Here is a 15,014-nt window from a genome sequence, read left to right as displayed (position 1 = left end):
TCTTGTCTTGTGAGCCTTCAAAAAAAACTGAACAGTTTTTTCTCAAATACTAACAGGCATAGATAATTTTAATTTCAGGCAGATGACATATATTTGGATAATTTTTGGAATGAATGGTAAATGAGAAATATAGCACAGTATGCAGAATTGCTGCAACTTAAAAACTAGAGTTTACAGAAGAATATTCCATCTTTAGAAAGTGTCCCATGCTCTGCTAGATTAATTTTGGCCTCAAACCATCTGACTACAGTCAGTTTAGCACATTCTAATGTGCTGATCCTCAAACCCCTGAGTGGATTTCTTGGTGGTTACATCTCATTACTTCCCAGTTTCAGCTGCCTACAGAGAGAGGTAAATACCTGACCCCTTCCAAGGGAGCTTTTCTGTGTAAGCAATAGCTGCCCCAGATGTCCTGGACCAGGATGGAGGAAAGGCAGGATCTGCCTTTGAACCCACATGTAGAAGTGGTCCAGTGAAAAGTCTGGACATCCCTTTCGAGGGTATGAGGTGTGGAGCAGGTATTTGTATCTTCAGGTATCATTCCTGGGATCTTAGCCTGGGATTTGGCCTGCTGGGTTGGCACATGTGGCATGTAATGCTCAGAACCCAAAAAGCTTTGTGTACAGCAGCCTTTGCTCCACTGCTGAAATGCCCTTGCAAGGCTATGTCAGGGCAAAAGCAGCAAACAGGACAACAGCTTTCCTGTTAGACATTTCCTAGTGATCTGCTGGCCCCCAGGTTCATCCTGGCCGTGTCTGTCCCATCCACCTGCACTGGGCAACGAAGTGAGGGTGCCACTGACATCTCCTCTATCAGCCACATTAAGCCCCATGATGGTTTCTATAGGATGAGCATAATCCTCTGTTTCCCAGTCTGACCATTTTGGTGTAAGTCAGAAGGTAGAATTTTGTTACCATTTCAGTTTCCAGGTTTTGCTTTTGACCTGAAGCTATGGAAAGCGTGGGGTTTGGTACCTTTCCAGGTTGCATCAGTTAGCCTGACACTGGTCTCCCGGTCGCTCCCACAACTGCCTGGTCCCCAAACCTATCTCCATCCAACCTAGGGAGATTCCTGCAGAAATATTACATAACCTGAAATGCACGATAAGCAGAAACAATGCTAGGAAGGGCTTTACACTGAATAAGCACCGCATGACAAATGCTAAAGTAATGCCTGCAACGCCAGCCAACCGTGGCCACGGTGCAACTCTGGACAATAGGTGGTTGTGCAAGCCTGCCTGTGAGGGAAGACGTCAAACACAGGTGAATGCGCTTTGCTTCAGTGTTTTCAGTGACATCTGCTGGTAATAGGCGGCAGATTCCTTTCAGAGCTTTTAAAGGTCTACGTACGAGTTCAAATGGCTAACACAAACTGAAGTATTTTACAAAGTTATGGCCCCCAAAGTGTATTTCATTCTGACACAACCACTTAACGACCATTGTGCTAGTTTTAGGCTGTGCCTAGAAATTTTTCCACAGATCTTGAACAGAAAGTGATAGAATGTAAAGAAGTTACCATTGGATGTAAAAGGGGAAATAATGATGAGGTCTAAATAATCCCATTGGTCCAAAACCCAACATAAAGTTAGTTTGTAAGCTAACTTTCTCTCTTTTTCAGCTTCCTTCGCTCTGGCAGATACTAGCTACTGTTCTGCTGGCTTTGCTGACCTTGGCTGTGTTGCTTTATTGTGGGTAAGAGCTAACAGCCTACTCTCTGCTCTTCTCATTTCTTCTCTTATCCTGTGTGCAGGGGGAATGAAGGGAGCAGGGAGGGAGAAGCTGTTGTTAACCCCCTGGTTTTGTCTAGGGGAGTTCTTGTGATGTTTATGAATTGTAAATATTGTATATTTTGTACATATTCATTGTATGTCATATTTCTAGATTGTAGTATTGCTTCTAAATATAGCTTCATTTGCTTTCAGCTGAGTTGGTCATGCAATTTTATGTTGGGGGTAATTTCAACCCACCACAACCATGCTTCACTGGAACTGGTTGCCCAGGGAACTTGTGGATGCCCCCTCCCTGGAAGTGTTCAAGGCCAGGCTGGGCAGGACCTTGGGCAGTCTGCTCTAGTGGAAGGTGTCCCACGGCAGGGGATTTGAAGTAGATGATTTTTTAAGGTCCCTTTCAACCTAAAGGAACAAGGACTACGCAGGAGACTGCCTGTACACAGCATGGTATTTTTTGATGGTGGTAAACACTAGATCCAAAGAAGCCACCAAAGTATTTAATGTGCCTGAAAAGCAGTCAGTGGACACCTGTTCTCTATTACTGTTAGCTACATTGACCCTTTGTGAGTTTTCCAAGCATCATAGCCCTTCCAAATCAATGAATGTGGCAAAAATGCAGCTCCCAATTTGAAACACATAATGTGAATGATAATAATGGCAACATATTAAAAGGCCAACAGTGAATGCAGAGGTGCTTAATAAAGAAAATAGGACAGTACAAGAAGCTCCATTGGTAGTGGATGGGTTGGCTTTTGCATACATAAAAAAGAATTATCATCAATGGAAGTGAGTTTAGCAGCGTGCCACCAATATGTTTGGTGCTGGAGCTCTTTTGCTGTAAGGAGAGGCTGAGATCCTCTCCATCCTGGGTCAGATGATGATCAGCGGAGGCGCAAATATGGAAGAGCACAGCAGGGGCAGATTGATGGTGTTTGTTAACATGCTCTGAGCTCTCTGTGCATATCAGATAAGGTGTCTGTGATTGTAAAAGTCATTTAAAAATGCAATTTAATAGGATTGTGATGGAGTTACTCATCAACAGTATGCCCTACAGTAACATTCTCCTTAGGGCATTTACTCAGTAGTCACATACAACACTTCTTACTTAAAAAGAAAGAAAATTCCCTCCCCCTTGAAGAGCTACATGAAGAAGTGATCCTTAAGTATACATACTGGCAATATATATCCTAGGATAAAACACCAGCTGTAATTATCCAAATTATACCTTGACAAATTAGATTCTGGGTCCTCATTAAGCTGAAAATAAACCCAAAGGGAACAAACACAACTGTAATTCAAACCCAGAATCACTGCAGGAGGAAAACCATAGGAATGAAAGGTGTAAGACAACTATAAGATCCTGAATTACAAGGTGTTAGAATCATAGAATCAATAAGGTTGGGAAAGACCTCAAGTCCAACCTGTCACCCAAGACCTCATGACTACTAAACCATGGCACCAAGTAACTCCCTGGTAACCCCCTGGTTTTGTCCAGGGGAGTTCTTGTGTTGTTTATGAATTGTAAATATTGTATATTTTGTACATAGGCATTACATTTCACATTTCTAGATTGTAGTTTTGCTGTTTGCTGTTGTAGTCTTTCAGTTTTGACTGAAAGACAAGCATTGCAGCAGTCTGTGTCGTTGAGTAGATGGCATGACATCAGGAGATGTCACTGGAGGCTTCCCAAAGGCACATGAAAGCCTGTGTTTGTGCTGTGCAGCTTTCAAAGCACTTGCAGTCAGCCTCTGCATCTGCCCTTTCTAAAAAGCAAAACACAGTGGTGGTCCCCATGTGCCTGGCTTTACTGCCAGCAGATGTGAAGGTTCCCTGTCAGTGCCTGTCCCAAAGCACCATGACTGGTTTAGCTGAGACACAGCAGCCTCTCCCTTCTTCCTACACTAGTTGTTTAATAGCACAGGCACTAGCAAGGACAGGGACACCCTTTCCAAAAAGCCTGTGGGCTGCCACCACTAAATCCCAAGTATAAAAGTGATTCAGACTTTCTAGATGCTTCTGAAAAAGAGACTTCTGTGTTTGTGATTATTTGAACCATCACCCTGGAGCTGAGGAGACTTAGGTACGGGTCTGGGCCTCCAGAGGGGTTGCTGCTTTCAAATACAGAATTAACCAGGTTGGAAAGGACCTGTGAGATCATTGAGTCCAACCTATCACCCAACACCATCTAATCAACTAAACCATGGCACTAAGTGCCTCATCCAGTCTCTTTTTAAACACCTCCGGTGATGGTGACTCCACCACCTCCCTGGGCAGCCCATTCCAATGGCCAATCACTCTTTCTGTGAAGAATTTCTTCCTAAAAGAAGGGCACATGGGCTGGCATGTGGCTGCTATCTGCACATGGGTCTGCACAGCCAAGGCTTGGATGCTGCAGGGTCCATGGCTGCTCAGAAAGTGCCAACTGTTGGGATTTTTTTTTATCATTTAGGAAAAATGCAATCCAGGATGTGTCAGCTGGAAGGAAACATTTTTTACTTTGTTTTATTACAAGAAGCCTTCCAGCCCTGTGGGTTTGTTAAGAAGTGGGTTTTTGAGAAGCCCCAGAGGGCTTCTTCTGATGCCCTCCCGTCCAGCTGGCTCTGCACCCACGGTGGCACACGGGAGGCCTCGGGGGTTTCCAGCTCCTGTCCCTGCTCAGAGCCACAGCAGCATCCCTTGAGAGTGCATGTGCATGTGGGTGCAAGGGAAAGCAGAGGGGACAGAGGGAGCGGACTTAGCAGGCGCTAGAGGGCAGGACAAGCCACGGTATTCCCAGCACAAGGGACGTAGAAAGACACTGATGTAATCTGTTACACATTGTATACCCTGCCCTAGTGGCATCTGGCTGGACTTCCCTCCTCTGCTAAATCCCAAAGGCATAGTCTGGTTGTACTTATAATGTGAAGAGCCAACACTTAGGGTCAGCCTACTCAGTTCATCCTACTCAGAATGGTTTCAATTGGAAAGGGACTTTAAAGATTGTCTAGTCAAATCCTCCTGACATGTCCAGACATCCCCTGCTCAGTTTACACCGAGGTCCTGCTTTTCAGGGCTTTCTAACTGCATCTGTTGAGTGTTTCCACATCATGCCTAAGTCCCAGGCTGAATTGTTTCAAAAAGTTTCAGCAGAGCTGTTTGAGTTTGTCCTTTGAATGAGTTTGGAGGAAAAAATATGTTTCCCTGCCTTTTCAGATGTTTCAGTAAGTTACCCTTGTCACCTCCTTGGCAGAATTTGTTGGTTTGGCTTTACACCATCATCATGAGGTGCCTCAGCTGGGAGGTGAGAGAAGTCGTGCAGCACAACTCCAGCATGCTTTGTGAGACTGAAGCAGAGGCTGTAACACACAAATAGACAGAGTGCTGGATCTCTGCTTTGTGTTTTGTGTTTCTTGTGGAATTCCTCCTGTAATATTCAGGAGGATAAAGGATGAGGCAGAATCAAACAGACAGTAACCAGTAGTTATTTTCTGAACCACATCTTCTAAAATGTTTGTATCCCAAATGGGGGGTGGAGGGGGAAAGGAGGAAATCTTTAGAAGAGTTTCAGCTCCGGCCTGCTTTGAAAACATGCCCAGGGATATTGTACATGTGGAAATCCAGTCCTACAGCACACTGTAAATGACAGGACATCCCCTTCTTGCTACTCCCTAACATCTGAAATGAAATACACAGACACAAAATGCAAATTGCATGTAGAGCAGGCTGTGTAAACCCAAATGAAACACTCAACAGCTGTCTGAAAAATGCCTGCTGTGCCTCAAAAAACACAGATTATTGTGGGCTCATTACCAAATCCTATGTAGGAAGCAGCTTTGTTCCGTTTTCACACTGCATTAAACTCATTTAGTCTGCAGTCCCAGATGTGCTGCTGGTGATTCATCTCCAGCACCGCTGGCCACTTTCCCATGAGCAGAGCTCGTGGCACAGACCCCAGCACTACTCCCCACCAGAGTTCCTGCTAAGTAATCACCTGTGTAAAGCTCTCACATTTCCTCCTCATGGAGACCTGGATGCGGCACTCAGCAAGCATCCAGCTATACATTATTCTATGTACTTACAACAATGTATCTAGAAGAAATACCTTCCTGCTCTCTTGCTGCTTGAGATCCACCAGCAATTCCTCTGGTGCTCTTTTGGCCTAAAAGGAGTAGAAGTCCTCATGCCATGCCACCTGACATCTGCTTCCCTGCAGACCATGGGCCTGGACTCTTTGCAAGCAGGTCTCGCCAGTCAGAGCTAGGGACAAGAAAAAGGTGCAGATGTGCCAAAGTGTACAAAACCTTCCAGCTACAGTTCCTGAGCAGCTGCTGTGATATATTGTGACATGTGCAGACCCACAGCATTTGCAGTGCCTGACTACACAGAGCAGCTCAGAGTATGATCTATGACATATCCTTATCTCATTAGCTGACATGAAGAGAAATGTCTGCCTGGGGATGATGTGAACTCCAGGCTTGAAAATAAACCCTGGGAGAGTCCCTCAAGATCAACTGGATGACTGAACAAACCAACATGGGTGCAGATCATTTCACCCCCACTATACTCACTGGCACCTCAGGCAGCTTTTGTCCAAGGTGCAAAGCATTCCTGTGGCCCAATGCAAGTCAGGTGCTCTCTGTTGCTCTTCTTGAGTAGAGACCCACTGGTCTGCACAGGCATGCACACCACTCCTCACACACCTATGAAGTAACACACTCTTTCACTGTGGGGTCCCTGCCAAGGCCTCAGCAGGCCGTGCTTCCCAGCCCTGTGATCCAATCCAGAGAGCTTCACAGCGCAAACAGCACACAAGCAAGAGGCTGCCCATCTTTTTTGATAAAAAGAAGGATTATGACATTTGTCTTCCCAAGCTACCACTACAAGTGCTGAGGCCCTGCTTCCCAGGGAGGAGCTGGACATCTGCCTACTGAGGGGAAGCATGGAGTAAATTCCTCTATTAAAACTGTCTTTAAAGTGACCCATGAGGACTTTTGTTCATCTTTTCTCCCTCTGTCCTGCTGAGGAGGGAGAGTGAGAAAGCATTTGGGTGGGCACCTGGCAGCTGGCCAAGATCAACCCAACAGTCCTTTTTATTACTGCCCAACGTAGGGCATGAGATAATGACAGTGTAGATCTGGACATACTATAGCTGTAGTAGCTATTAATTGGCAGGTTTTTGCATGGGTCATGGAATATGTTTGATTTACTGTGTAACAGAGCCTAGGGCTTGTCAGCAGCTGCTTTCAGCTCCTACTTTTTGCTGCATTGCTTATCTCTGTGCTTAGCTGTGGCTGGGAACATTCTGATAAAGGCAGCAGCCGTGTGCATGGCCCTGGCATGGGTAAGGCTCCTGTGTTTGGAGAATTGTCCTGAAGAGAGGTGAGGCATTCCACCTCCCCATTCCCCTTCAGGATTGACGTGGCTGCCTTTGTTGCATGGGCTCCAGAGGTCCTTGTACTTGTTTATCCAAACTGCTTGGCCTCACCTGGAGCCTCTGGCACATAACACCAGGAGAATCCTGAGGGATCCTCCAGGGTTTTGGAGCCAGGGGTATTGAGGATATGAAGCCTGCTATGCTCTACATTTGAGACACTAACAGCATGTGAGAGTGTCTGACATGCTTCAGAAGCTGCTAGCACAGAAGCACAGGTCCTCTGGTCATCATGCTTACATGTGCTGCACTGGATGTTTAAAAGGGAACATCCCCTCTATATATCACACAACAGACACTATTTGCAGTAAGTGGGTAGTGCTGACCATGCAGTGGGGTTGAAGAAGGAACCCAAACCACCCAGGAATTCTCAAAGAGATCCCAGACAGGCCAGAAAGCAAAGGTTTCCAAGCATTGCCCAAGGAGCACCACCCTATGAGTTATCAGAAAGTAAAAGGTAGTGTGCTTTGTTTACCAATGGATCCTGTAATAAAGCACTGGAAGTGGAAAGCTGCTGTGTGGAGTCCCACATGACAAGTTGCTGAAGCTGTTGCTGGAGAAAGTGAGTCAAATCAGTTTGCAGCAGTAAAAGCCATCCATCTGTTCCTTGAGATTGCTGAAACAGAAAAGTGGCCAGTACTCTGTCTCTGTAGTGACTCATGGGTGGTGGCAAATGCCCCATAGAACTGGTTACAGCAAGAGAAGGAAATCAGCTGGCAGCACAGAGGTAAACCTACCAGTACTGCTGCATTGTAGCAAGACATTGTTGCTTGAGTAGAAAACATTGTGAAGGTATGGCGTGTAGATACTCATAAACCCAAGAACTGTGCCACTGAAGAACATTAAAATAATTAGAGGGTAGACAGGTCACCACAACTGAAGTGGAACTGGGCTGGGAGTGTAAAAGTGAGCTATTTGTAGCTCTGTGGGCCCATGAACATCGGGATATCTAGGGAGAGACTCAACATACGAATGGGTTTATGATCAAGGGGTGAACCTGACCATTGAAGCCATCACACAGGTCAACCTTGGATGTGAAATGTGTTTAGTCAAGTGAACCACAGCAGTAAAGTACCCCTGGAATAGAGGGCAGTGGTTGGATTATTGATGTTGCATTGCCTGGAAGATTTGGCTGTATTGGACCACCTGCCAAGGCAAGTGCTACAACATGCACACCATGTTGGAAGCCACCACTGGATAGCTGGCAATATAACCCATAGTGATGCCTGAAACAGCATTTAGGCCTTGATGGGTAAGCTCTGTGGTGACTAAACTGACTCAGACCAACAGGACTTACTCCCCAAATAATCTCATAGGCTCCTGGGCCAAGAAATGTGGCATGGATTTGGTGTGTCAGATTTGCACAAGTCTCTTCATAGGCTGAATGATAGAACAAACTGTTAAAGACTGCTGAGAACACTTGAGTGCTGGGGGGTGAAAAAAATGTGGATGTAAATTTAGCAGAGGGTCTGCTAGCTGTCCTGGTCCTGCCCAAGCAATGTTGTACTGCAAGAGATAAGGTTCCTGCAGTAGTGAACATAAGGAAGTGACTGGGAAGGATAGTGTGAGTTGCCACTCCCTTGGGTAAAAGGCAAACCTATTCAAGGGATTGTCTTCACTCAAGGATCCTGGTGCATTTGGTGGGTAATGTAGAAGGATGAAGTATCTCAAGGAAATTTAATCTTGGGGGAAAAAATTATGAATTAAGTCATATGCAAGTAATGCAACAGGAACTGCCTGAACTGATGGAGAGTGTGCTTCACCATGAACGTAGGTGAGTGATGGCTCAGCCCAAACTGGTCTTGGCACCCAAAGATCCCATCATGTGGGAGATGATCTTGATGGGGCAGATGTCACTGTCTGTTCTTAAGGACATTTTGAAGAGGAGGCCTGTGGAATGGGAGTGTAATACTTCTCTATATGTCAGGGAACAAGGTATAGTTGTTAATGACATATAAAGCTGACTGTTGGATGTAAAGAAGGTTCAGGTATGTAGTATAAGTGTTGGTAAGAGGGAAATTCAAGAATGAGAAGCAGACAGAATGGGGTGGGCAGAGGATACCTAGATGTATTGGATAACGTGGGACCTGAACACAGAACAAATGGTATGGAATTAGGGATGGAGATTGTGCTGATTCTGGCTGGGATGAAGTTACAAAGTCAACTTTCCACGTCACAGCCTGTATGGCACTGTGCTTTGCATTTGAGGCTACACTTGGCAAACAGTGCTTGCATGGTGTTGAGGATTTGTCTCTCTTTCCTGCACCCCCAAAACCAAGTAGGCTGAGAATGGGCAAGAGTTTGGGAGGTGACACGTCCGGGACAGCTGACCCAAATTGACCAAAGGGATATTCCGTACTACATGATATTGTATTCAGCCATAAAAGCTCTGGGAAAGAACAAAGAAAGGGATAGACATTTATGATTATGGCATTTGTCGTCCCATTATGCATGCTGAGAGCCTGCTTCCCACACAGTGGAGGGACATCTGCCTGCTGATCGGAAGTAGCGAATGAATTCCTCTTTTTGCTTTATTTGTGTGCACAGCTTTTGCTTTTCATATTAAACTATCTTTATCTTGACCCACAAGGTTCTTTTTTTATCACATTTTCTCTCATTCTGCTGGGAAGGGAGAATGAGAAAGCATCTGGGTAGGTGTCTGGCAGGCAGCCATGATTATCACACCTCACTCATACACGCACACACATGCAAGCTTTGTACGTATGTTTGTACACCTGAACATACAGCTGTTCTCTACCAAACTAATGCACTTAGTACCAGCAGACAAACAAGACCAAGTCATCTTTTCAGATGGTGACAATAAATGTGAAAGAAACTTCAGGTTGAAGAAATGCTATCAATTCTTTGAACTAACTCTTATTGTTATTATTACTGTATTGCATAGAGCTTCCAGGGGAGTAAGAATGAGCAATGGTGACTGAATGTCAGTGAAATACTGTTCCTGCTCAAAGGAAAATCCAGATGCCAGTGCAGGTCCTGCATTGTTTGGGTAGTCCGAGCAGTGCTGTTGGGGACACCTGAGGGGTAACTGTCAACAGAAGTGATGGGAACAGAGCCTGGATCTCAGTATGTATAAGACGTGACAGATGGAGTGCAAAAGCAAATGGGTTGGCTGGCAGCAGGCACTTTAGTAATGAAGCATCACAGGAGCTTGCAATCTCTTCTGATTTTACTGGGCTATGTTCCAGAGTGTGTCTTCACCTTTTTTTTTTCTTAAGTATCTGCAAATGAAAGCCTGCTAAGCTCTTGGATAAGATAAGTGTCTCTTTAGCTTCTCAGTCTCTTATGAATTTCAAACAGCAATTTTTTATTATCTTAGTTGGTGACTGCCTGTTTTAATTAGGCATCACAGTTAATATTACACTGCTGACACATATGAGGCTTTGTGCAGAGCAAAAGGCATTTTTAAAAATCATATGCACTAGAAGAAATACGAATTGTAAGAAATAAGATGACCAGGTTTGCAGGTCTGATTTTCATTTTCTTCCTTTCACTGTGGTCATCAGTTGCCACCTTCTGAAATCCTCCAGCATTTTACATGCAGAGAGACCACGGCCAAGGCATTTGGGAGCTTAGGGAAAAAAAAGTCTTCCCTTTACAGTGATCTGGAAAACATTTCTGATCTAAACAACAATAGGCAGAAAGCAATGGTCTCATTTCTCTGAAGATCTCAAGCTGTAATTTTATCTGTTTAACTTGAGATAATATCAAATAATAAATAAACGTGTAGAAATCAATCACTCCTGGTTATGTTGTCTGGGAACATATTGCAACCTCCAGAAAAGCTGGCCTGCATTCATGTCCTGGAGGGTTTAGCTGAGCCTTCACAATAGTTACACTGATGGTGCCAAACATCCTGTAACTTCCCTGTTGATTTTTACAGGCTGTCAGAGGGTGCCACGAAGGGAACCCAGCACCTTGAAGAGAAGTTTTATTAATATTTTATACAAGAGATATGTTCAGCAATAAAGCTGAGAAATAAAAACACAAGGGAAAAAAAAAAGGCAAAGAAACCAAAAGCCCTCAGAACTCCCAGGATCACACAAAGCCAGCTATGTATGTAACCAAGTGCAGAGTTACTGTGATCAGAGGGAACTCCTGCAGAAGTCTGTCTGTCCATTCTGGTCTTGAGTGGGTTTGAAATGTTGGGGGTGGGGGTTGTTTGTTTTGGTTGGTTGATTTTTTGTTTGTTTGGTTGTTTGTTTTGTTTTGTTTTGTCTTGTCTTGTCTAAGGAGTGCATTGAGGTCATGATAATTCACCTCTCCCTAAGGACAAACTGGAACTCTTATTAACCAGCCCTCATTTTCTGGGACACTTGTCCTTCACATGGGAAAGAGCAGTTCCCGTGCATTTTCCTAGTGAAGATGCCATTACCTGGACTGCAAGAGGTAGTGGAGACAATTCATCATTACTTGAAACAAATCCCTTGGCTTTAGCTGCCAAGCAGCACAGTGCAGTGGGAGTAGGTCACTTGTAAAATATGATGGTCAAGTACAGGCAAGTCTGTAGAAGAAATAACCTACTTTGAATGGATAAAGCTCCCTTGTGCTTGGGTCACTTAGATTTCAATAAGAGGGTGGAGCATATTGCGTAGTACAAAGTCATTTGCAGTTGTTTAAGAGCCCTGTGCAATTCTTACCAGAATTAAAAGGGTGATTCCCCAAACCTGTGCCCAGGAGGATGCTAAGGATGTATTTCCAAACTGAACTGGACACTTGCAATGATGATGAGAGTATTATAGAGCTTTTATCTCCAGGCCAGTGGTGATGCAAACTTCTGTCCCTCCTGTCCCTTGGCCTCATCCCTTATATCTGCCTTCCCGGTGGACCAAAATTTAGGTTGCCAGTTCCAGCACCAGTGCTGGTTATTTCTGACACTCTGGTGTTGCATTCATACCTGCCACGCTGCCTCAGTAATTATCCTGGCAGAAAGGGCTTGGCTGTGCCACCAATAAATAAAGAAGCGTGACTCTTTGTAAGTCATTCTCACTTCATTTCTCCCTACTCCCATTGATTTCTGTCTCCCTTTCCCGGCGAGCCTGGCTCTACCAGTGGCCACCTCGGCATCCTGACGGTCCCCCCGAGTTTGGTGACTCCTCCCTCGCCGGGGAGGGGTGGGAGGCAGCCGGCAGCGGGGTCTCCGCTCACTCGGCTGCGGCTCCTCTCCCGAGGCAGACAGGCTGCTCCCGCGCTCCTCCGGCCACTTCCCGGCGCGATGCCGGGGTCGCGGGCAGACGGCGGCCAGATCCCTGCGTCCGAGGCGGTGAGTGCAGCGGGGCGAGAGCTGAGGAGCAGGGCAGGGCCGGGGTGGGGCAGCGGAGCAGTACCCACCTGTCCGAGTGTTAAAGGAGATTCTGGCTGCGGCTGCCGGGTATTTGGGATAGAGGCTGCTGGAGAACTGCCTCAGGGTTTCTGAGCCTGGTCTTGCGTTTGTCAGAAAGCAAAACCTGAGACTTCTCTTGCCTAAGCCTGGAGATAGGTGTCGTAAGGCACTGGACCAGTCTCGGGCGGTTGGGTTCAGCGAGTCGGTGCTCCGGGTCCCGGAGCACGGAGCGCTCGCTACAGCAAGAAAGAGGGACACGGCCATCGGGTGGTGTCCAGGTCAGACTGTCAAAGGTCAGGCGAATGTGCAGTCTGCCACCTCTTGCCAGAGACAGGATTTGAAGAGACTGCTTGGTGATATCCCTACATAGTCAAACTGCTCAGACACTGCATTAGGACAGCAGGGTCCTACAAAAGAGAACAAGCAAAAAAAAATCCCTCAACCACGAGTAAATGGGTATTGGTTGAAATAAACCCAAAGGGTTTCTTTGCTCTATCTGTGTGAGGCAAGAGAGTAAGAGAGTTTTGTTGGTGGTGGTTTTGTTCTTGTGGAGAGATGTAACATCATTGCAAGAGGCGTGTTTCATATTAGTGCACACTGAACTCTGTCCCATAGCACCTGGTAGTCTGATGTTGACCAGGACCATAGCCTGGTCCCATGGGGGGGTCTCAGCTGCAGCGATTGCTTCTGTCAGCAGGGAGAAAAGCCCCTGCCACCAGACCATCAATTGCAAGGCCAGAAGGGACCGTTACATCATTTAGTCTGACCTCAGACAGGAGTGAGGTGCTGTCTGGGAAACAAAAAGAAAATTCCAGGGACTGAATCTCTTCACCAAAACACAGTATTTCTTCGTGGCATTGTCAGCTTCGACAAATATGTTGTCAGCTTCCACAAGAAAATGAGGCTGGTGGCAGAGGCTCTCTGCATGAATCACGCAGAGATGCATGGATCATAATCAGAAGCTTCAGAGCTTCCAAAAACAAAGCCTTAAAGTGGTTTTTGCATGCCAATTGACCTGGTTTTCCATTGTCCCTCCTCTTCTTCAACTAGAGCTGCTAGCAGAAATGGACTATTTTCCAATAAGAAAGAGCTAAATGGGGGAAAAAAAATAAAGAAAAAATATCCAAACAAATAATGTTGTGTTTTGTTTTGTTTTGTTTTTAATATTGTGTGTAGAAACTTTGTAACAAAAAAATCAAATAAATGCATTTTCTCTTTATTATTCTCATTTGTTTCTTTTTAACCTCCTTCTATTTTTCTGTTTTGGGTGAGTAAGCAGGAAAGAAACAAGAAGAAAAAGTAGGTGATTATTTAGCAGGCAAAGCTGGGATGCTGACTGCCCCTTCAACATACATTGACAAAATTGCTGTCCTTTTTAGACAAAACACAGCCCCAACACTCACACCCATAGCACAGGGCTGGATCCGTCTTACTGCATTTTGACATTCAATCTTGTCTTCACTTACAGTTTTATGGATCTGCCTGCCCTCCCCTGTTTTACTGAAGCCTGGTACTTTTTCAGAGTACCAGAGGACCAGTGGTCCCCAAAAATGGGACAAGACAGAACTGAATAAGGTGCCAGTGCCACAGGAATGGAGTGTCACAGGAGTGCCAGGCTGTACGGGAACATAATCCAGAGAGATAAGAGGGGTGAATCAGCTCCCCAGTGCTGTGCATCCATCAGTCCTGTGCACCATCTGCCGCAGAACAGTGGGTCCTCCTGGGAACCTGAGAAATGTGTATATCCTGCAGATAGTCATGAATGTCTGGCTCACATTTTGTGGCAGGAAAAGAGACTACAGTGTTTGCAGTTAATGAAGTCCGGCATCCTGCTTTAATTTATTACCTTGGAAAGTAAGGCTATGATGCCAGATGAATAACTGGCCCCATAGGAAGGCAGGACACTGGGAAGGCAGGACCAGGAGGGTGACAAGATGAGAAAGAGGAGGGCACCTCCCAGTGCTAAGTGCCACTGCTGTCCTCTGCTGCTCTGCCCAGCAGAGTTTGCTGGGGGAAACTGTCATAGCTGGTTCTGCAGCAGGGCCCCTGTGGGGCATATAAATCATGTGGATTGCAAAGTCAGTAAAAATATCTCACCAGTCCTCATAATCAGGCTGTTGGCTTTTAAACCTCTGTAGATAGACATCTGTATAGTGACATATTAGAAGTTCAGAGGAATGGTGCTGTCTCCAGCAATGTTAGAATCATGAAGTAGCTTTGGAAACAAGTTTTAATATAGACTAGCTTGAGGCAAATTCCAGTTTGATTTGTTCCATATAAGCCTGGAGCCACACCTTCAGATGGCTAGCTTAAATCAAGAGTAGTGACACTTAGTTCAGAGGACTCACTCGCTACCCACACTGGTATAACTGAGACCAGAAATGGCCCCTCTTGCCTGTGTTTCTAAGTTCCTTCCTAGCCTACCTGACTGAGCCAAACCAGCTCCTCAACCTAAGGGAGTACTTGCAGGGCAGCTCTTGTGGGTACTACTGGAGGTGGTGGGGCAGCAGGACACAGGGCAGGTCCCATGG

This window comes from Dryobates pubescens, chromosome 6, assembly GCF_014839835.1.
Source record: "Dryobates pubescens isolate bDryPub1 chromosome 6, bDryPub1.pri, whole genome shotgun sequence".
In the NCBI taxonomy this organism is placed as follows: domain Eukaryota; kingdom Metazoa; phylum Chordata; class Aves; order Piciformes; family Picidae; genus Dryobates; species Dryobates pubescens.
The sequence above is the reverse complement of the archived record's forward strand: the minus strand, read 5'-3'. Positions refer to the sequence as shown.